The sequence below is a fragment of the Carcharodon carcharias genome, chromosome 7 (genome assembly GCF_017639515.1).
Source record: "Carcharodon carcharias isolate sCarCar2 chromosome 7, sCarCar2.pri, whole genome shotgun sequence".
Taxonomy (NCBI): Eukaryota; Metazoa; Chordata; class Chondrichthyes; order Lamniformes; family Lamnidae; genus Carcharodon; species Carcharodon carcharias.
The window spans coordinates 71,529,755-71,554,731 of NC_054473.1; positions in this window are offsets into that span (position 1 = coordinate 71,529,755).

Below are 24,977 nucleotides of genomic sequence, written 5' to 3' on the forward strand. Positions count from 1 at the left end.
ATTTATTTACATGTCTAGCACACTCGTGACCCAAAAGTGACATCAAAGTTTCTCAATTTTCCTAACTCTAGCGCTATGCTTTGATGCAGCCCTGACATCCGAAGCAGAGATGGAGGCAGCCTGCTGGGTCCTACATCCTGATGCCTGTAATGACCTTGGAAGACGTTCTCTGGTTGCCCGAGGCCTGGAGGGCCCTGGACTGATAAAGGTCACCTGCTCAGGGGCAGAAGTGCCCTTGGAGGCCTGAGAAGCTGGAGTGGATGGGGTCGAAGGCAGAGGAGGCTGTGAGTGGCTGCACACACTTGGAATGTCCTGAGTGGAGGCCCATGGGGTGTGTGGATGACACTTATTATCCCCGTGGGCGCCCTGACTCCTGCAGGAGATGGTGCACCTGGAGGGAGGTCAAGGTGCCTCATCCCCATGTTGCCTACATCTTGGTGGTGGCCATGGAGTGCAGGGCCAAGTGCAAATCCAGCAAGACCTGCTGGATCAGGGTCTCCATGGTGGTCGCCAGCCTTCCCATGGCGACCTTGAGGTGCTCACATGTCAGAGCCACAACATCAGACAGAACGGAGATGGATTCCTCCATCATTCGCTCTACTCTGCAGAGTGACTGCCAAATTTCTGCCTGATGTTCCACCGCCTGTTGTTGCATCTCTAGCATTGAGTTGGCGGCTGCTTCCAGAGAGTCATCATCTGACTTGGACTGAGCAGGTGGCTGGCCTCCAGCAGCTCTCCGGGTGCCGGAAACCTGGGCTGTCCCTGTTTGCGACTGCTGTGGGATGTGTCAGTGAGGTGTTCTCCAGAAAGGGAGCCCGAGTCTAATCTATAGCTGTGCCTCACTGATGTGTGTGTCTCTGAGCTGGTGGAGGGTGTGTACGAGCTTGTGACAGTTCTTCCAGAGCTTCCTCTTTGGATGTGGTCTGGGGGCTCAGACTGGTGCTCAACTGGCTTGTGGGCCTCGAAAATAGAAAATAGAATTTCAGTTAAAGAGCATGATCCAGATAAGACTGCACGTGACTCACTGTGAATGTCAGGATTTGATGAAGTGATGGAGCTGGGTTGCTGGGAGAGGCCGATCTCCCCTTCCCCAAGGAGCGATCCCTGTTCTCCCCAGCTAGTTTGGCCCTAGCCTCTTCGAACTCAGTAAGGGCAATGATGTCGGTCATCCCTCCCCTGGTATGCGATCTTTCGTACCTGTTGTGGGCCAGCTTTGTCTGTATGAAGAAAGAAAGGCAATGTGAAGTGTAGGGATGGAGCAGAGGTTGAGTGAGATCCATGTCCCCTGTGTGTGGTGAGCCCTCCCCAGAAGGGCCTGAGGATGGAGTGTGAGCAACATGATAGATGGGACAGTGGTGATGTGAAAGTCTCGGTGCGAGAACATGTTGCTATGTGTCCCCCACTAATTGTTGTGTGAGATCCCTCAAGAGAGTAGTTGTTCGAGTGCATGATGCCATGATGGGAGTTTGATGTTGGAGGGAGTTGAAGGATGACTTACCCTGGCGGAGCGGATAAGATCATTCATCCTCTTCCTACACTGGATGGTATTTTGGGCGCAGTTGCCAGCCGTGCTGACCTGCTCTGCGACAGCCTCCCAGGTTGGAGAGGTGAGGCTTGTGTGCTTCCTGTGGCTATCCCTGGGATACAGGACATGTCTGTGTGCCTGCACCCTCTGATCAAGTCCTAGAGGGGCTGGTGTCTGAAGTGGGGTGCTGCCTTCTTCTTGAGGCTGTCAGCCTTCTTCTTGTGGCTGGGAGACATCTCTGCACATGTCCTGGTGGGCTGGAGAGAGTGAGATGTATGTGTTGGACTGGTGTTTAAATATGGCGCCCAGATCTTAGACGCCACCAGCTGACGGCAGGCAGATGAATCAGCTCCCGACCCACCAGGTGATTCGGCTGATACTCGCCTGTGCATAACTAATAAACTTCCAAGCGCAGAATTGGGTGCAAATTCTCATCATTCCGGCCAGCAGGATGGGCGCTGCCAAAACACCACACCGCCGCATTCAGCTTCATAAATGAAAAATTTCACCCAATGAGTGACTTTTTCAATATACTAGTCAAGAGACAGCTAACAAAGCCATCAGATCACACAATGGTTCTGCATCGACAGGCCGCAGAAATGTGAATAATACCTACAGATATGGAGTCACTGTGTCTGAATGTGCCCCCACATTCTTTGGAATTGTTAATTCCAGAGAACTTATTGATTAGGGCAAAACCTAGTTGATATGATAACCAGGATCTTCTCCATCAAGACCACCTTCCTATGTTAATGGACGATTTATGATGTTGTGACAATATGTGAGAAGACACAGATTTTTGGAGGGTTTTGCAGCAACTATCATCAGGGGTGTGATTTTTTGGTAATTTTAAGAAACGTGCATTTAGCAGTAAGGGTGTAGTCATAGCAGATAGCAGTAACAGCTGAAGCAGACAAGAGTAAAAGCAGCAGCAGATTGCACTGCACAGTACAGAGCTCTCAGAAAATTAACTTAATAATTGAATGAACTAAAACAGGACAGCTAAGCTAAAGGAACCGTTGGAACCGAAACAGCAACTTTTCAGAAGCAACAGTTCAAGGGTTAACAGCATGAGTACAGCTCAGCAGTTACAGGAACAGTGTTTGTGTGTATAATACTGATAAAGGGGAGAGGATAATTATGTTTGCAAGTTTATCATTGTTGTAATAAACTCACTCACTTTTCCAGAACTGCTTCATCCAATTCAGGGTCATGGGGGGGTGTCGGAGCCTATCCCAACAGGCAATGGGCACAAAGCGGGGTACACCCAGGACGGGATGGCAGTCCATCACAGCTACAATGAACTATTAAAAAAAGAGCTATGAGCATTGACTATTTTCTCCACTGGTACAGGTTCAGGCTGAACCTTAGGATTAGGAGTATTAGAGGGGTGGTGTGGTTTCACCTGTCTACAACCCTTACTAAACAAACTCAGACACCATTTTCTCTGACTAGCTAAAGGTTTCCTTCTATCATGATTAGCACCTTTATCCAGGCGTCAATGTCAAGAAGAAGCTCTCATTTTACTAACATAACCTTTGTTATCTGATCTGTTAGCAAAGGCTACCATGTTCTTTGTACCACTGATGTTAATCTAACTGGTCTACAGTTCCCCGAAGTAGTTGAAGCTTGACCTTTAGTCAACCTCCTACAATTTCTTTCCCTCAGTTTGAAGGTTCCAGGTAACGGTAATGACACATTTGTGAGGAAAATGCTACCAGCCAATCAGAGCTTTGCATCCCACCAACTGCTGCCTTCTTTACACAGAACTGCACTCAACAACAACGGCCTGAATTCCCACATCAAATAGATCTTTGCAGGAGAAGAATCTTTAAACATCCCGTACCTCATGTGGTTGAATTACTGAGTATTTGGGCCTATTATTAGCATAATCACCAACATATCATTACTGATTTCTATTTTTGCCTAATTTTAAAGCATCCAAGCCTAATAATTAGGTCTATGGTAATGTTATGTAATTGGGATAGGTAATATGCTTTTGGTTCAACAGATGCCGTTCAGGGAGCAAAATGGCATCTGCTGAGCATGCAGATACTTCTGCCTGTGATTCATGCCAGGCACCATTCTGGTTAGGGCATTAGCCCTCACATGCAGTGATCACCTACCAGGAGTAGGAAGAGTAGGCAGATCATGACAACAATCATTGTGTAACGCTGCTTTACACCGGAGTTCATTGCTCCTGCTAACAGCATCTCTTAACCTTACACTCACCAAATGTGCCCAACATCGCCCTCATACTGATGGCCACCTTTGTGTGCGGCTGCATCAAGCGGTGCATAGACCCTCAGTATGCAAACACCAAGTTTCACTACGTGCTGAGGTTCTACCTGTCCCTGGTGTTGCGAAGGATGGGTCTGGCCATGCTGCCGCGGAACGCTCCAAGTAGTTGGACCGTGCCGTACCACCTGTCCCTCGTGGAAAAATTTATGCAAAGAAACACCTTTGACCACAAGTCCATCAGGCAGTGGTCGGCACGTAACGTCTTAGAGGTCCTGAGGGAAAAGGAGAGGGTGGATCTGGTGGGATGGTTCCCCGAGCAGACTGTCAAAGTTATTTGGCAGAATGCCTCATCGCCAGAACTTTCCAACAAGCACCAAGACGGAGTTTGGATGGTGGTGAGAAAAGCCCTCCCTGTCAGATCCTTCCTACACGCCAGGAGTCTCACACCCTCGGCACGTTGCCCTCGAGGTAATTGTGTTGGGGAAGAGACCATTGTTCACCTCCTTGTAGATTTTGCCTTTGCAAAGAAGGTCTGGAGAGGTATGCAGTGGTTTCTGTCGAGGTTCATCCCGAGCAGTTCTGTGACACAGGACTCTGTGCTCCAAGGGCTGTTCCCAGGGACACACACCGAGACAAACATCAGCTGCAGCTGGAGGATCATCAACTCGGTGAAAGACGCTCTTTGGTCTGCCCGTAACTTGTTGATCTTCCAGCGCAAAGAGTTGTCCCCATCCAAGTGTTGCAGACTGGCACATTCCAAGGTCCAGGGCTACGTGCTGAGGGACGCACTAAAGCTTGGAGCAGCTGCCACAAAGGCGCAATGGGGAAGGATCGCTGCCTAAGACCTTTCTGCCACAGTGCACCGAGGGGCGGGAACTGTAAAGAGCCCCTCGGGATGTACAGCTCAAAATGAATGTCTGCCAATGATTGTAATATTCACTGTTTGTACTGATACACCTTGTGATTCATGTTGTAAAAGTTGAACCTGATTGTATTTTTGTGATGGTGATTTTGAAATGGTTTGAAATGTTGTTGAAGGTTTATGAATAAAGTATATTTTTGCAAAAAAAAACCTTACACTCACCCCCAGCAGCATTATTTAAAGGGATCATCAATTACTTACAGGTTAGTTGATGGTTGATTCCTCTGGCTGCCGACACAATTGTGCAAATGTTGGTGATTTCCATTGTTCTTTCAAGCTGCAGAAGCCTACAAGGAATGGTTTGGTAGGAGCTGAGGAGCCATTGATTCTTTTGAGGCTCTGCACAAACCAGTTTCTCCCGGACACGAATGCAATGGCAGGCATTTCCTTTGTATTACAGCACAGCAAGGAGAATGAACAGTGGCCATGCAGAGTAGAACAAGCTGCTGGAAGAGGGAGGAGGGGGAGCAAGGCTCTCAACATGATGATACATACACCCAGGGTGTTCAGGGAAAAATTCTTCCAACTGAACCTCAGTGAGGTAAAGTGTGTGAGATGTTTCTGCTTCCACAAGGACGTCCTCACTGAAATCTGTCACCTGCTGAAGCCATAACTGCAAACTCAGATCAGAGCAAGGGTGGCATTGCCAGTGGCTGTGAAAGTGATCTTGGCCATGAAATTTTCTTTGTGTGCCTCCTTCCAGGCTTGAGTAGCAGGTATTTCCAGGATCACTCAGCCCCTTACCTCATTACAGCCTTGGTTCAAACATGGACAAAAAAGCTAAATTCCAGAGGTGAGGTGAGAGTGACTGCCCTTGACATCAAGGCTGCATTTGACCAAGTGTGGCATCAAGAAGCCCTAGCAAAACTCAAGGGAAATACTCTTTGCTGGTTGGAGTCATACCTAGCACAAAGGAAGATGGTTGAGGTTGTTGGAGGTCAATCATCTCAGTTCCAGGACGTCACTGCAGGAGTCCCTCCGGGTAGTGTCCTCGGCCCAACCATCTTCAGCTGCTTCATCAATTACCTTCCCTCCATCATAAGGTCAGAAGTGGGGATGTTCACTGATGATTGCACAATGTTCAGCATCATTCGCGACTCCTCAGATACTGAAGCAGTCCATGTCCAAATGCAGCAAGACCTGGACAATATCCAGGCTTGGGCTGACAAGTGGCAAGTAACATTCATGCCACACTAGTGACAGGCAATGACCATCTCCAACAGGAGAGATTCTAACCATTACCCCTTGACATTCAATGGCATTACCATCACTGAATCCTCCATTGTCAATATCCTGGGGCTTACCATTGACTAGAAACTGAATTGGACTAGCCATATATTTACTGTGGCTATAAGAGCAGGTCAGAGGCTAGGAATCCTGTGACAAATAACTCACCTCCTGACTCCCTAAAGTCTGTTCATCATCTACAAGGCACAAATCAGGAGTGAGATGGAATACTCCCTTGCCTGGATAAGTGCAGCTCCAACAACACTCAAGAAGCTCGCCACCATCCAGGCCAAAGCAGCCTGCTTGATTGGCACCCCCTCAACAAACAGTCACACCCTCCACCACCAATGCACAATAGCAGCAGTGTGTACCATCTACAAGAGGCACTGCAGGAACTCGCCAAGGCTCCTTAGATGCCATCTTCCAAACCCACGACTACTACCATCTAGAAAGACAAGGGCAGCAGATATATGGTAACATCACCACCTGGAAGCTCCTCTCCACGCTACTCCCCCATCCTGACTTAGAAATATCTCACTGTCGCTGGGTCAAAATCCTGGAATTTCGTTCCCAACAGCACTGTGGGTGTACCTACACCACATGGACTGCAGAGGTTCAAGAAGGCAGCTCACCACCACTTTCTCAGCAGCAACTAGGGATGGGCAATAAATGAAGTGAAGCCCACATCCCATGAATGAATAAAAAAATTTTTTGTAGCATCTCACAGTTTGCCATTCACTGTTGCATAAGGAAGGTCACTGAGGCTCTGTACTCAATGAGAGTTAACTACATTTCATTCTGTTTTGCCAAAGAGCAGCAAGCAGAGCAAGCACATGGTCTCCCTAGAATAGCAGACTTCACCATGGTGCAGGGAGCCACAGGTTGCATGCACAATACTTTGAGGATGGTGCATGTCAACTCTGCCACATATGGAACTGAAAGGAATCAAATCCTGGCTGGTGTGTGACCATAGGCAGCAAATCGTGCTGGTCAATGGCTAATATCTTGGCACCAGTCTTGATGCTATCATTCTGTGGCTGTCCGCTATGCCAGCTGCATTTGGGCAATCACGCTAAACCAAAGGGTGGCTAATGGGTGAAAAGGGCTTTCCGCTGGCTACATGACTCTTGATTCTCATGCAAAACCCACACAAGCACACACACATACGTGAGCAGTACACACAATGAAAGCCATGCCACCACACAAAACGTGATTGAGTAGACCGTTGGCATACTGAAACAACATTTCCACTTCCAGAACTGCTCTGGAGGAGCCCTGCAATACATGGCAGAGGGACTGTCAAGATTCCTGGTAGTCTGCTGTACACTGTACAATTTAGCCATCAAGAGGGAACAGCTCCTCCTCCAGTGCTCCTCCATGGTGAACACCACTTGGAAGAAGCACTGAGCACAGAATTTGCTCTGGGTGGGGGAGTTCAATGTCCATCACCAAGAGCGGCCCAGCAGCACCACTACTGACCGACCTGGCCGAATCCTGAAGGATATATCTGCCAGGCTGAGCATGCATCCAATCCGACCAATTACCGCCCAGGAGTCTACTCTTAATTATCAACAAAGTGATGGAAGGTGTCGTTGACAGTGCTGTAAAGCGACACTTACTGAGCAATAACCTGCTCACTGATGCTCTGTTTGGGTTCCATCAGGGCCAATGGGCTTCAGGTCTCATTATAACCTTGGTCCGAACATGGAAAAAAAGGTGAACTCAAAGGTCAGGTGAGGTGAGAGTGATTGCGCTTGACATCAAGGCAGCCTTTGACCAAGTGTGGCACCAACGAGCCCTAGCAAAATTGAAATCAATGGAAATCAGGGGGAAAACTCTCCACTAGGTGGAGTCATAGCTACCACAAAGGAAGATGGTTATGGTTGTTAGAGGTCAATCATCTCAGCTCCAGGACATCACTGCAGGATAGGCCCAACTCAGGGTAGGCCCAACCATCTTCAGCTGCTTCATCACAAGGTCAGAAGTGGGGATCTTCACTGATGATTGCACAATGTTTAGCACCATTCACTACTCCTCAGATACTGAAGCAGCCCATGCACTAATGCAGCAAGACCTGGACAATATCCAGCGTTGGGCTGACAAGTGGCAAGTAACACTCATGCCACACAAGTGCTAGGCAATGACCATCTCCAATAGGAGAGAATCTAACCATCGCCCCTTGACATTCAATGGCATTACCATTGCTGAATCCTCTACTAACAATATCCTGGTGGTTACCATTCACCAGAAATTGAATGGCTACATAAATTCACTGGCTATAAAAGCAGTTCAGAGGCTGGGAATTCTGCAGTGAGTAACTCATCTCCCAACTCTCCAAAGCCTAACCACCATCGACAAGACACAAATCAGGAGTGTGATGGAATATTCTTCACTTGTCTGGATGAGTGCAGCTCCAACAACACTAAGGAAGCTCAACACCATCCAGGACAAAGCAACCTGAAAGTTTGGCACCCATCCATCACCTTAAACATTCACTCTCTCCATCAATAATGCACAGTGGCAGTAGTGTATAGCACATAGAAGATGCACTGCAGCAACTTGTCAAGCCTCCTTCAACTGCACCTTCCAAACCCAGAGCAGACACATGGGAACACCAGCACTTGAAAGTTCCCCTTCAATCTATAGACCATCCTGACTTGGAGCTATGTTTCCATTCCTTCACTGTCAATGGATCAAAATCCTGGAACTCTCTTCCAAAGAGCACTGTGAGTGTACCTGCACCAGATGGACTGCAGCGGCTCAAGAATGTGGCTTCAGCATTTATTTCCCACCCCTAATTGCCCTTGAGAAGATGGTGATAAGCTGCCTTCTAGAACCACTGCAGTCCATATGATGTAGATACACCCACAGTGCTGTTCGGGAGGGAGTTCTAGGATTTTTACCCAGCAACAGTGAAGGAACGGCGATATATTTCCAAGTCAGGGTGGTGGGTGACTTGGAGGGGAACTTCCAGGTGGTGGTGTTCCCATGTGTCTGTTGCCCTTGTCCTCCTGGATGGTAGTGGTTGTGGATTCGGAAGGTGCTGTCTAAGGAGGCTTGGTGAATTCTTACATCAATGGCCATCACAGCATCTACTTGGTCACTATGCATAAACAAATGTCACCACAAAACAAACATTCCAGACCAAATTTATCAATTAGATCATGCCATATTGCATACAAATGTAAACTAATCACCCTGTGCATTCCCTTGCTGCCTGTCTTCTATATACCTTTGCCTGTCCTAGTGCTCCTATGCTTTGCTGGCTGACAGGCAACAGCCAGGTCACTGGTGGAGTGGCAGTGGTGAGAGCAAGAATGCCTTTGTCCTAAGAGATTTGTTGTTTGGTGTTTTTAGTGGTTAATGTAATTATTTAGTTTTCTGGTTAGTGGTTTTGGTGAACAGTATTCATTGTTCTCGATTGTTAGTGTAAGTCATTAGCTTATTGTTTAATGTTTTAATAGTATTTTTTCAACAGTTGTTTCAAGTTTGTGTTTTGGTGCAACCTGAACTGTTAAATAACCTTGAAGATAAAATAAATCTAGAAATAAATGTTACCTATAAATGAGAATAGACTAAGATCTGGACTGCAATATGTGGAGGTTATGGGCAGCCAGGCTGTCCTGAGTGAACAGGATGTCTCTGTCTTGAATCTCTCCAACTCATGAGTTATTGAGTGAGGTGGGGGGGTGGGAAAAGGAGGCGAGGGGGGGCAGGGGTTGGTGGTGGGAGTGGGGAAGTTTCTAGACAATTTGCTCTACTCTTCAGTCACACCTTGCAGAATGGTACAGAATTAGAATGAGGTTGGTATACTGCGAAAGCCAACATGAAGAAATACGACATTTACATCAAACCCTGGGAGATTATCATCTTGGAACAAACCAAATTGTCGTATTGTCTGTGGGAAGGATCTCCGCATTTTGAGACCCAGTGTAAACAAAATGAAGAGGAAAAGTGAAAGCAGTGGAAAGAGCACACCTTGACCCAAACACATGACCAGACACATGACAACAAATGCCCTACGCGCCATGAAGTCTGCAAATCCCAAATTGGCCTCATCAGCCATCTTCGGACTCATGGAGGACAATCATCCATACTAGCGAGGGATAGCCAATAATAATACCTGATGTCAGGATGTGGAACACCTTGAACTGACTTGAAAAGAGCTTTAAGAGAGATGGGGAGGGTCCAGACCTTGTGGTCCACATTGGGACCAGCTACATAGAAAAGAAGTAAGCAAGATGGCCTGTTCAGAGAGTGGCAGGAGCAAGGAGCTAAATCAAAATACGGGACCTCAAGTGTTGTAATCTCGGGATCATTGCCCAAATCTGTGTGCAAATTGCCAACGGGATAAGCAGATTAGTGAGGTGAATACATGGCTGAGGGAGTTGAGATGTTGGGTTAGAGACAAAGGCCGGAATTTTCCAGCACCTGGGCAGCGGGTTCCCCTGCTGCGGGGCCGGTGAGCCAACGAAATCTTCATTCACATTGGCAGGACCGAAAGATCCCGTTGGCTTGAGGGGCTGGAAAATTGCGGTCAATGTGCTTATTTGGGAGGATGTTTTCTGCCTAAGCTTTCCTCCAGGTTTCATCAGTATGATGGAGTTGCAGATGTTTGATTTGTGTCCAGAGAGGGGTTTTACAGAGCTATGTGGTGAGTTGGGGGCACTTGAATGTCTCTAGGGAGTACTTAAATGTCTCTATGGATGAGGGAGGTCCAAGTTGCTGCTGATATGAGTTATTCCTCAGGCTTCAATTTCCCCCGGAGCATGTGGATAATCTTCAATAGAATATGGACTGGACATGGCCAATGTAGCCACCTGATGTACAAGTGGCACCTCAAAACCTCGCTTGGTTGCAACTCTGGAACCATGAATAACACCTTGACCCCAACTCCAATTTGAGGGGAACATCCTGGACTTACACTTGCTCTCCAGTAGGGCATTGAACTGGTTAGGGAAATTGACATCAAAACCGGGTGACAGCTTCTGTTCCTGAAGCCATACAAAAATAGGTGGCTGACGAAGTAGTATAGGGTTTTGAAGAGACCAAATCTCAAGTATTGTGTATGGATTTGTGTACACCTTAAGGAAGGTTGTATGTGCCTTAGAGATGGTGCAATGAAGATTCACCACATTGATTCTTGGGATGGGAGGAATATCCTCTGAGGAGAGATTAAGGGCAGAATTGTCTGGTCCCATTGATGGCAGGTGCCATGATGGGCGTGAGCAGATAATATGGCAAGAAGGCCAAAAATCAGTTTTAAGCTGTTGTGAAAGTAGATTGTGATCAGCCTCTCCACCCGTCAAAAGCGGGCTGCATTTCCAGCCGCCGCACATCAGGAACCTAATTCCAATACTTTAGCATCTCATTATAAGCCCTGCTCATTGGAATTATCCCCCCCGCCACATCAAATTTACCACCCACGTCAGCGTGACTTCAGAACGGTGTGCTTCATGACTGCCTTTAAAAGGCATGCGCCTGGTAAGCTGAACTTCGAGGGAAGTGGCCATGCACTTGGAAAAGCTTGTCAAAAGTGAGCATTCTTCCACAGCTGAGGCCATTCAGCTGCAACTCCATTGACATGCTCGGAGTCAGGCCTTTGAAGCTCTTCTGCCCACTCAAACAATGCAAAAGCATGAAAGTGCCACCAAATGCTTCAGCCCTCGGGTGCAGATGTCAAATTAATGTGCATTTTAGGGGGCAGCAGAACAATTGGCCGACTGGGCAAGTTGTACAGCCCCCTTGCGAAAGGTGGCCATGGCGCAGTCACTGGTGGAGGTGCTCACAGCCCCTTGTAACGTCTTTATTAAGATTTGGACCAGTGTCCATTCTGGTTGAAACTAATAGCACAGCCTTGCAGTACCAGTTAGGAGAATACCTGCGCCTGAGCTGAGAGCACAACATGCAGTCCAATGGCCGAAGCTGCTGCCATTTGGTCAGATGGAGTGAGGCGGATGTGGGTGGGGTTTCAGACAGCCCATGAGCCATCCAAATGGTGCCCAGCGCTGTCCTGCATGTGTGAAGGGGTCTTCGGATTAAGCCAAGAGAGGTTCTTTGGACACCTATGCTAACCCACATGGCTCTCTGATCCTGCAGCAGGAGAACAGCAGAATTATGGAGCCTGATTTAGTGGTATGCCTCATGGCTTACGGGGAGCAAAGAGAAGAGAGTGGCAGAGATGCCTGGCTTGGCAAAGGGAGGAGCACCTCCCTCAAGATGAAGGGGCAGCAGGGCCTGCTGCGCACGCAGTTGAAGATCCACAGCGAGCCGGCACTCATAGGCACTTCGCTAGGCCCAGGGTCTATAGACGGCGCTTGTCGTTCCTGCAGATGACCTAGAACTGGTGTCGCTAAAGACTGCGCATGTCTAGGGAAATGATCAGTCATATATGCCACCTGCTGCAGGACTTGGTGCCACGGGGACATGGAGGGACACTGCCAATGACCGTGAAAGTGACTGTGGTGCTCAATTTTTACGTCAGTGGCTCCTTCCAGGGCTCCACAGGCGATCTGTGCAGGATCTCGCAAGCCTCCACACACAAGTGTACCCAGGAGGTCATGGACACCATCTTCACAAAGGCACAGAACTTTGTGCATTTTGCCCCAGATCAGGAAAACCAGGAAGCAAGAGTCCTGGGATTTGCACAGATCTCTGGTATTCCACAGGTGCAGGGTGCCATCTACTACACTCACATGGCGCTCTGATCTCCATGCCAACAAGTAGTCAACTACACCAACTGCTAGGGCTTCAACTCACTGAATGTTCAGCTGATGTGCGACCACCATAAACGCACCCTGCAGGTCTGTGCATGTTTCTCAGAGAATGTCCATGACTCCTACATCCTTAGCTGGTCTCAGGCCCTGGACATCTTCCAGGGTCCACAGAGGTTGCAAGGTTGGCTCCTCAGGGACAAGGGCTATTCCCAGAGGACGTGGCTGATGATGCCCGTGCAGCGGCCTCAGACTGCAGCAAAGCGACAATATAATGAGGCTCATGCCGCAATCCAGGCTTTGGTGGAGCAAACAATGGGCATCTTGAAAATGAGGCTCCATGCCTCGACAGGCCTGGTAGAGCACTACAATATAGTCCACCGAGGGTGTCAGACATCATTGTAGCTTGCTGCACGCTACACAACCTGGCACTGCAACAGGAGAGGAGCTGGCTGAGGAGGAGATGAAAGAGCCACAGGTTTTTTCCAATGATGAAGGCATCAAAGGAGATGAGGGTGATGAGGTCTTCGAAGGTCTGGATGCTAGTGATGAGGCCATTGCAGTGGCCGGGTGAGGCAGGTGGGCTCGGGAGGCCCTCATAGCCACAAGATTCATGGAGGATGATGACACGATGCAGTGAGGACAGTACTGACACCCTCACCTTGCATCTGTGAGTGTGTGAGTCCTGAGTGGCTGATGGCAGCGCATATACCCTCAGTGCTCAGGCTTATGTCATGGAGACGCAGCAGAGGCCCTAATAGTCGCTAGATTCTAGGAGAATGATGATGACATGCAGTGAGGGCACTCCATAGATCTTCACATAGCCTCTGAGAATGTCTGACTCCTGTCTGCACCCTGTGATCAGGGTCATTTCATGGAGACACAGCTGTGAAACTTGTGTGAAACGTGAAATTCACCTGATCTTTTGTCCACCTTCAGCACCTGACCCCTTCAGGAGAACAGCATCACTGGTCACAGATGCTGAAGAAATTGGGGCCAGCCCCACCTCAAAGGTGCTGAGAACACACAGAGAGAATGATGGAACTCTGTGACGCCTGCCCACGACATTCTGGCAGCAATGACAAGCACCATTGAAGCTCAGGCATCAGTAATGTGTCCAGGGAGTGTGAAGCCGGACCAGAAGGCTACACACTGCACAGGGAAGAGGCCCTGGACTGAGACACCTGCTTTTATCTTGTGCAGGAACCAAGGTGACTGGAACACTGTTCATCAGAACAAGGCAAAACAAGGAGCCACAGGCAGGGAGACATTCTTGGGAATTTATTGACAATAGTGAACATTATGTACAAGTGATTAACACTTGTGCCCAAGCTGTGCAACTACTTCTTCTTAACCTTCCTAACCCTGCTGCTCTGTCTTGGTGCTCTCCCGATATCCACAGTGGAGGTGGAGGCAGCCTGCTGACTGTAACATCCTGTCTGTGATGTCTTCAACGTGTGTCCTCTGAGGGGCTGAGACTGGAGGGCCCCGGCCTCCTCGGCTGGTGGAGCTGGAGCTGCGGGGGTCACAGGAAGAGAGGATTTGGATGGGTCGGACATTCCCAGTGTCACCTGGGTGGATGACCCCGGGATGTTGAGCTGCTGGTCCTCCTCCCTATGGGTGCCCAAGGGCCCCTGGCTGACTCCTTGAAGAGAAGAGGTAGCTGAAGTGAGATAGAGCTGCCTTGCACCCCTCTTGTGTTGATACTGTTGGAGGCCAGCGATGGCGTCAGCAATGGAGTTAAGCCCATGTAGCAGTGCAGGACCAAAGTCTTGGACCAAGGTTTCCATGGCGGCCACCATCCTGCCAGTGTTGAATTCGATGCATCGACATGCTGGCGCTATCACCTCAGACTGAAGGCGGACAGAATCCTGCATTGTCCCTTGCAATCTGAGGAGTGCACCAGACATTCCTTCCTGATGTTCCCGTGATTGTTTTTACAGCTCCACCAACTGATTGAGGATTGAGTCCAGAGGCTCATCATCTGACTCGGGCTCAGCAGATTCCTTGCCTCCAGTAGTACTTGAAGCGTTGATGACCAAGGATGTCCCTACCTCCACCTGCCGAGGAACAGATTGTGGGCTGTGCTCACCAGACTGTGATCCCGAGGCTACTTTACATCTCGGTCCCACTGAGGTGTGTGTCACTCCGTTGGTGGAGGGTGTGGGTGAGCACCGTGATGGGTCTTCAATGTTGCTGCCTTCAGGGTCCTCATCCGAGGTGCTCTCGGCACTAGGGTCAGGGTCAAGGTTGCCCGAGGGCAACGTGGACAAATGTGCCTAGGACAGAAAGTGGAGATTATTAGTGCTTGACAGTCGTGTTGAGCTCAGGACAGTAGACTCAGAGTAGTGTCATGAGAGGGATCTTGTGGTTTAGGATCCTCACAGGGTTGTTCACCGCTGACCTCACCATTGTCGCAGGAACAGTCCACATCCTCTCTGGCCAGCTCCAACCCACATCTCTCGAATGGAGTAAGGAACTTGATGTCCGGCACTCCATCCCTGGTCTGGGGCCTCTCCCATTGATTATGCATGATCTTAACCTGCATAAAGACAAATGGAGAGAGTGAGAGCAAGGAGCATGTCAGATCGAATGAGAAGGATACCAGACATGCGTGTGTACTGAGTTGATCCATGGACAGGATGAGGAGTCAGTGTCCAGAGGAGAAGAGGCCAGATGGAGATGTGAGGGTGTGTGAGAGAGAGTGAGTGGTGATGTCCCTTGAGCTGGCAGTGAGTGAAATGCCAGTGAATGTGTGATAGGCTTATGAGTGGGTGAGTTGAGATTGATGAGATGGTTTACTTACCCTGGTGGCACACATGAGATCATTCATCCTCTTTCTGCACTGGATGGCCAACCTCTTGTGTGCAGCGTTGGTACTGACCGCCATGCCACCGCCTCCCAAGACAGTGTGGTGAGACTGATGGGCCCACCATTGCGGTCAGTGGTTAAAATGTCTTTTTTCACACCCACTACTGCACCTACTGCAAATTTGGGACGATTCCATTTGTGATTAAGGGGATGCGCCAGACGGAGGGTGTCAATTGTGATAGGAAGACACAAGGTGGGTTAATGTGATTGGGAAGAGAGTATTGATGATCAGGAGGTAGGGGGCAGTCATGAGGGCTGCTGATCCTGGGCAGGGGGTGTGGGCTGGGAGCTTGGGGGCTTCATGGATGGGTGGAGGATTGGGGCTTGGTGGTGTCAGGGGGATAGGGGTCTGATTGCTGGGGGGGGTGGTGTGGTATTGGGGTGAGCTTAGAGGTCCCCTGAGGAAGATTGTTGGGGGAGGACCAGAATTTGCAGGTGAATATCATCCTATTTCCGAATGCAGGTGGGAAAGGTTAGAGCAACAGCCAATCTTTATACAGTTTGCACTTTTATTTAAAGGGATACACGTTACAAAGCATTCATCTCTTAACCCAGCAGCCCCAACTTCAACCTGCTCCTGTTTCTCGGAACCCAAGTGAATCCTCAGTTAATGTCCCCCTGCTGGATGCAATTAAACACAAATAATACACTATTAACGCTTGGGGAAGAATTTTCCCACCATCGGGGGGGACGTTCAAGGAGCGGGCATGGGCAGGCGCGCCTCCAATCGGTGCCCCCGATTGGGGGCGTGCCACCATTTTACGTGGGTGGGCCACTTAAGGCCCACCCAGCGTGACATCCGCTAGGAAGTGTCATGCACTCCCTGTGGGGGTGGTGGGGGAGATTCCCTCAGCCTAGAGTGCGCTCTTTCACGCATGCGCATGAAAGAGCGTACTCATCTCCCTGAGGCTAAGTGCTGCCTCAGGGAGATTGGCGCCAAATTTAAGAATGGTCACGGTGCACAGACAAAATTTCCCTGACGTCCTCTCATGTGACTCTGTCACATGAGTTGGGACATGTTCATCACTTTAAATCAAACTTTTATTAAATTTTTAAAAGCCCTCGTGAAATCTCAACCCACCAGGGCTCCCGGCTGTCAGGTTGGATGGGCAGGTCCGTTAATTATTTCAATTACTTTTTAAGTGGCCTCAATATAGGCCGTTGACAGGTCAGCGGGCACACAGCTGATTTGGCTGCGCCCCGGCCGACCTGAAAATCGAAACGATGCAAACTCCCGACGTCATCCCATGTTATTTTACATGTCAGCAAGTGGGCCCTACCCCCCACTTGCCGACCTAAAGATCCTGGCCCTGGGTTCAGGAGGGAAGTGTGAAGATATTTCCTCCTAAATTCTCCAAGCCCTAACCTTGAGGAAGCTTCAAGCTCCCCAGTGTTTGGGAAGCCTGAGGAACAGCAGTTCAATTTCAAAAATAAAATGACAACGAGACTGGAAGACTCATTATCATATTTAAAGTTGCAAACCGCCTCCCTGGATTTGGTTGGTCGTTCCTTCATCTTCCCACTTCCCTTAAAGCTGGAAATGGGTATTTTGGAGGCAAAAATAAAAACAGAAAAAGCTGGAAAAATTCAGCAGGTCTGGCAGCATCTGTGGAGAGTGAAACAGAGTTAACGTTTTGAGTCCATATGTCTCTTCTGGGTAGGTTGGAGGCAGGCTTGGGTGGAGAGTCAGAGTTTTAACTCCCTATCCGAACTAAACCTGCATTTTTTTTAAAGCTAAAATTCAACCCCCTGCATCTGTCTTGATGGTGGAAGATGCAAGAAACATTCCAGAAGTTGTCAAGAGCCAAGGGTCTAGTGAAAATGAGGAGCGTACAGATATTAGTCTCCGTAAAGGAATAGTACTGGAGAAATTAATGGGGCTAAAAGTTGCCAAATTCCCTGAACCTGGTAGCCTACATACTAGGGTTTTAAAAGAGGTGGCTACAGAAGTAGTGGATGCATTGGTTTTCATCTTCCAGAATTCTCTAGATTCTAGAATGGTCCCTGTGAATTGGAAGGCAGCAAACATAACTGCACTATTCAAGCAAGGAGAGAGCGAGAAAACCAAAAACTATTGGCCAATTAGCCTGACTTGACTTACAAGGAGAATGTTGGAAGCTATGCATCAGGGGCATGATAGATACTCCACACCTGGTGTATTATGTACAGTTTTGGGAACTTTACTTAAGGAAGGATATGTTTGCCTTAGAGGGAGACTGATTCCTGGAGGACAGAATTGTCCTATGAGGAGAGATTGACTAAAATACGTTTATATACCCTGGAATTTAGAAGATTGAGGGGTGATCTCATTGAAATATATACAATTCCTAAGGAGCATGCCAGGGTAAATATTAGCAGGATGTATCCCCTGGCTGGGGAATGTAGAACTAGAGGTCACAGTCTCAGAAGAGGGCACTCAGTAGAGTGTATATCTCTGCCACACTGTGTTAACTCAACATTATTACAATTACACAACCTTGAGGTTTTTTTCCTGCCTGGTTGATACTCTGCACAATAAAGCTAAAAATAAAAATCTTTTCATGAAGAACTTCCACCTCACCTGAGAGGTCAATCCACAACCAACAAGCTGCTCCGAAAACTCTGCTCACATTTTGACAGCCAAGACAAATTCCATCACAGTAGCTGAGACAATGCACAACATTCCAAAACAATCAACAATATTCTAATAAAACAGCACAATATTCTGAAATAAGTCAACTTGCCCTAACTCCCAATGTTAACAGATCCTTTAAAAAAAGAAATTCCAGGATCCAGATTCATATCTTCACCAAAAACTAATCAATTCTTCCATGGCCCATCTTCAGTGGCAAAGGAAAAAGGGACCGGCCATTTAAGATTGAGATGAAGAGAAATTCCTTCACTCAAAGGGTTGTGAATCTTTGGAATGCTCTACCCCAGAGAGCTGTGGATACTCAGAAGTTGAGTATATTCAAGGCTGAGATCAAGCCATTTTTGGAAACTGAGGCCAGGAATTTCCCGTCAGCAAGCAGGGAGCAGGACCCAGTCGCCGACGCATAAAATGACATCCAGCGATGTCGAGCAGAACTCCCGATGGAACACCGTGCACCATTTAAATTTTCAGGTAGGCGGGGGCTCAGCAAAATCAGCTGTGCGCTCACTGACCTGTCAATGAACAATTGAGGCTATTGACAGAGTTATTTAAGTAATTAATGGAACTGCTCGTCCAACCTTAAGGTTTGCAGGAAGGCCAGGAGCCCTGGAGGGCATTAGAAAAAGCATGAAACCTCATCCACTGGTGGGATGAAGTTTCATGTAGGTTTTTAAAAATGTAATTAAAGTGTTTTTATAAGTTATGGACATATCCCAACTCATGTGACAGTGCCACATGAGGGGACATGTCAGGGTTTTTTTTTCTATTTTTAATATTTTTTACATTAGAGCTGATCTCCCTGAGGCAGCACTTAGCCTCAGGGAGATGAATGCAATCTTTCATGCGCATGCGCGAAAGAGTGCACTCTCGAGTTTAGGGATACCCCCGCCAGCACAGGGAGCGCATAGCGCTTCCGTGCGGGTGTCATGCTGGGTGGGCCTTAATTGGGCCGCCCACGTAAAATGGCAGCAGCCCTCCCCGATCGGGGTTGCCAATCTTTTCAACTTCCCCCCCATTGGGGGGGAAATCCTGGCTTAAGAGAATCAAGAGATATGGGAATGGTACAGGAAGGTGTAGCTGAGATAGAAGATCAGCCATGATTTAGTGATTAGTGGAACAAACATGAGAGGTTGAATGGTCTATTCCTTGCGTTCTTATTTAGGTAAGGCTGATTTCAATAGGGTGAGGCAGATTCTGTCCTATAAATTGAGCAAATGTGTCAATGTATAAAGTGACAGAGGATCAGTAGGTGTGTTCAAAAAATAATTTAATATGATACAGAATCAGTCTGTACCCTTGAGGGGCAAGAGCCCAACTTGCCAAAAGAAAAATAAAAACAGCCACGGAGACTACAAAGACAAGACACAACATAAAACTAAAGGAAAAAGCATACAAAAATGCAAAAGTAGCACCGATTCTGGTAAACAGGAAAGATACAAAGAACATCAAGGGGCGACAAAACAGATGGTAAGAGATCAAAAAGGGAGTATTAAAAGAAACTTAAAAGGGATATCAAAATCAACACAAAAACTTTTACAGTTAGATAAGAATAAAGAGGGTGGTCAGGAGCAACATGAACTACTTATAACCTGAGAATGGTGGCATTATAAATGAAAATAAGGAAGTGGCGGATGTTAAATAATTACTTTGTGTCACCATTTACAGTAAAACAAAAGTCAGCATGCTAGACATCTCAAGAAAACTAATATTGAACCAGGAATGTTATGTTCTTCACTTTGATGTAAACGTACCAGTCATACGTTTACGGATTGGTAAAACAATATTGTGGGTTCTTCATTTGAATATAGGACTTAATCTAGGAGGCTAAGTATATGCATCTAAATCCTACTGCTGCTCCGTGTAGACTGAATTAAGGTCGTGGGACGACTGCACCACATCCTGTCGAGGTGGTAGTGATTGACAGCAGTTTAAGATATGCCCCTTTGAAGGTACATGTACCTCATATCACAATAAGGAATGGAGACTCACCATTATTAATGTAAGTTAACAGTGCTGGAGCAAATAGTGGCAATAAAGTATTATAAATCCTCAGGACCAGGGTGTTAAAGGAAATAGGTGAGAACTTTGCAGATGCCCTAACCGTAATCTTCCAAAGTCCTCTCGATTCATGAATTATTCCATTAGTTTGGATAATTGTACTTGTCACTCTGCTGTTTAAGAAAGGTGACAGAGACAAACAAGGGAATTATAGACCATTTAGTTTAACATTGTCAGAAAATTACTAAAGGCTATAATTAAGGATAGGTTGACTGAACATCTTGAAAAATCTCAGTGAAATCAGAGAAAAACACCAGGGATTTGATGCCTGATGAATCTGATTGAATTTTTTTGATGAGAAACTAAAGTAGTGGACATGGAAATGAATAGGATATTATTTATATGAACCTCTGGAAGTCAGTTAATAAAATCCCTCATAAGAGATTGTTAGCCAGAGTCGAAGCTCATGGAATTGAGGGCAAATTATTGACCTGGTTAGGAGATTGGCTATGCAGCAGGGCACAGAGAGTAGGAACCCCAGAACAAATAAAAAGTAAAAGCTGGGAAATACAATGTTGATCCGAATTGGTCTTGTATTCCTTAAAATAGAATACTAGTAAAAACTGGAAAATAAGAGTACTGGTCCAAAGTGTTTTTCCTTCTGTAGGGTAATGGGGAGGCACTCTAATTGGCAGGATGTGACAAGTGACATCACACAGGGATCTGTGGTGGGGCCTTAACTGTTCACCATATTTATTAATGACTTAGCTGATGGGATAGAAAGCCATATATCCAAGTTTGCCAGTGGCACATGGTTAGGCAGCATTGTCAGCAGTGCAGGTAGAAGCATATAATTACAAAGAGAGATTAATGGATTAAATGAATGGACAAAACTATTGCAAATTGATTTCAATTGTGGGTCATTCACTTTGGACCTAGAAAGGATAGAAGTGGTATTTTCTAAATGGTGAAAAGCTAGAAACAGTGAAAGTCCAAAGAGACTTAGGGTTCCATGGACATAGATCATTAAAATACCATGAACATGTACAGAAAAATAATTGAAAAGGCTCTTAGAGCTTTATACCTAGAGGATTAGAATATAAAGGGTTAGAAGTCATGCTACAACTATACAAAGCCCTGGTTAGGCCACACATGGAGTACTGTGAGCAGTTCTAAGCACCAATGTTTGGAAGCGTGCAGTGCCATTTGGTAGTACAGAACTTGAATATTGCTGAAAAAAGAGACTTTTTTTGTCAAAGCTTTTTGTCTTGCACTCATCAGGACAATTCACAAGAAAATGCCAATGTCAGGAGAAACAATTTATACTGTATGAGAAGAGAGTGCAATTGGTTGACAATTGGATTCTGATTGGTGAAAGTGTTGCCATGAAGGATGCACCAGTTGATAGTGACTGAAGTTAACTGCCAAGTATTGTTTGAAACTTAAACCAGGCAGCTTGATTCTGATTGGTCAAGACATTGCCCTGAGGAATGAACCAGCGTATGGCTGTCACGTGTTCTGTTTAGCTGAAACAGATGCAATGTGTGTACACGTTCTTTCTGTTTGCAAGGAACAGGGCCCTGTATGTTAATATATGTAGCTTCCAATGCATGCAAATGTGCCATAATGTGAGTCCAGCCGACAATCTTAAATTGGTTATCAGTGTAATTCTTAGCACACTGAAGATTATTTAGCAAATGTTGTCCAATCACAGAATCACATTTAATGATGGACACTGTGTTTTGAGTTTTGCAAGCGCGGGCTGGTTGAGGATTGTCTGTACCTTGCCCGTTGCTAACAGTGGAAGGGACATGCTATTTGATACAATACGTCAGTCTTTGGGATGTACGGCCCACATACCTAGCATCACACTGGCATTGAAATTCATATACCACATTACTCATTTATGTGATAGGTAGAACGTCTTTTTGACTTGATGGCAGCATCCTGTTAGTGGCAATTACCACTCGTGTTGCTACTACATAGTAGCAATGTGAAACAGCTGGCTTCACGTGTTGCTCAAAGTTTTGAAATACATTGCCCTTCCAGGGTAACCTGAGGTAGACTAGGCACTTTTCAGGGCCAAAAGTGACAGCCTTGGGTCCGTTTGTGTGTTTGTGCGATATATGGTGTAAAATGATCTCATCAGGGTCGTCATTATCCCACAGGGTGCCTTTGATGTGCCCTATTTCAGCATAAGCTTGCATGGTGAGCAAATGGTTTGGTCCCTATTTACAAGGTTGCCAATAAGACCAATCTTATAGCGCATGGAACTGTAAGAATCCCAACGCATGTATTGACCAGTGAAGATAGCCTTGCGGTAGACCAAAGTGTTCTCTTCTCATACAGTATAAATTGTTTTTTTCCCGACATTGGCAAGTTCTTGCGAATTGTCCTGATGAGTGCAAGACAAAAAGCTTTGACAAAAAGTGTCTCTTGTTTCAGCAATTTACTAGAATGATACCTGAACTTCAAGGGATCAATTACGAGGAAAATTATACAAACTAATGTGGTATTCCCTGAATTTAGAACATTTAGAGGTGGATCAATCATAGTTTTTAAGATATGAAGAGGGATTTATAATGTAGACCATTTCTGCTTGCTGGGGAGCCCAGAACTAGACGGCATAGTCTAAAAATTAGAATGAGACTTTTCAGGAGAAGTTTGGAATTCCCTTCCATAATTGGCAATTGATCCTAGGTCACATATTAACTTTAAATCTGAGATTGATACATTCCTGTTAACCAAAGATATTATGGGATATGGGGGCAAAAGTTAGTATATGGAGGTAGGTCACAGTTGAGAACAGGTTCGAGGGGCTAAATGGCCTCCTCCTGTTGCTATGTCCCCAACCCTGACATTACTGTGTTGTTAAGTTGATTGATGAAATGTTTCATCTGGATATGCAGCAGTAACAACAACTTGTAATTATAAAGCATATTTAATGCAGTGAAAATGTCCCAACACATTTCCCAGGAGCATTACCGGACAAACTGATACACTAATCCACCTAAAGACATATTTGGAGAGGTGGCCAAAAGATTGCCAAAGAGGCAGGTTTTAAGCAGCATCTTAAAGGAGGTGAGAGAGGAAGGAAGGCAGAGCGGTTTAGAGAGGGAATTCCAGAGCTTAGGGCCTAGGCAACTGAAGGAAAAATGGCCAACGGAGGAAGTCAGGGATGTACAAGATGCCAAAAATGGAGGAACACTGAATTCTTGGAGGATTTCAGGGCTGGTAGGGATGGGGAGGGGTACACAAGTAATGATATGAATATTATAATTCTCAGCCAAAATAAACGAGCCAGACAAAGTTCTGCATCATGGTTCTATTTGGGTAGCACAAAGTGGAATGTACTGTACAGTCAGAATGAATGTGCAGCACCACCAGAACATACTACACTGGGGGCTTTCCTACACTTAACTGTATCAGACTGAGAATGTGATGGTTTCACACTGCTTGATATTATCCTTTAATTGAATCCTCCAGCACTTTCACAATGATTCCGATTTTAAACTGCTTTCGCTGCCCTATTAACTGACGCGAGAATGACCATGCAATTCTAGCCGCAAAGACTTAGAGTGTATAAATTGTGACCCACACCAGCATGAGGAGTGAGCTACTCCAACCATCCTATGCAGTCACATCACCAATGTCTGAATGATCCACTGCACATGTAGTGACCACCTGGCTTTGTTTTGCATGGAGATTAATTTCTCTGCTAATGTCTCATTGAGCTAGAGTCTTGTGTTCCATAAGATGCTCGGTTGAAATGGCTACTGCCAATTTCAGACTGTGTGCCTCAACTTGTTTATGTGAGATTAGGCTACTGATTATAATGGACCACATTTTATTTATAAATAGATGCTTCATGAAGCACCAACAGATGGCGCCCATGTCCTCCGATGCTGTCAAGCTCGCAGCCATTGAACAGAAACATTTTATTGAAGCTTTTTTGAAGTTGCATGCAATCCACGTGGCAACATCTTGCATTTATAAAGCACCTTTAACATAATAAAACATCCCAAGATGCTTCACAGAAACAAAATCAGACAAGATCCAATGAGATATTAGGAGAAAAATAAATAAAACAAATATTGCGTCTGCTGAAAATCTGAAATCTGAATAGAAAATTCTGGAACTACTCAGCAGGCCAGGCAGCATCTGTGGAGAGAGGAAAACAGAGTTGATATTTCAGGTCCATGATTTTTCACCAGAAGATATTAGTAGAGAGTGGGCAAATGTTTAGTCAAAGGAATAGGTTTTAGGTGGAAAGAGAGGTGGGGGATTTTGGTGAATTCCAGAGCTTAGAGCCTGGAAACTACAAGAAAATTCCGGTTCCATCTTGATGTGCTGTTGCCACTTGGATCTTCAACGAATTGAAATTTTGACAGTAAAATGAAGCTTCCTCGTCTCTTGGATTTTTGAAAGGCCTGTTCCTTCTGCAACACTCTTGTCCCTCAACCGTACTCACTCCCATGTGCTTTCCTGTGAAATCATAGCAGCTACAGAACTTGGCCAGATCCTTTCCCCTCATGCTATTGTCTCCAAGTCTAACCCATTGTGTCATACAACAACTTAGATGTCCCACACTATTGGAACAGATAAGCTGATTATGGCGCAGTCCCAGTCTATTGGAAAAAGCAAACAAGAATTGAGTGATTTTCTTTTGCTGGCCATCTCCATCCTAATCTGAAAATGTTGCTCTGAGTCACCAGATCAACTTCATATTCCCCTTTACAACTTTTCTGGGCCTCAAATTCCTTGGGGATTCTGCCAGGAACTCCGGCAGAAGACTGACAGAAATGGTGGGGAGCCAGTTACTCTTTGTCTCTGCTGTTTCCAATTAAG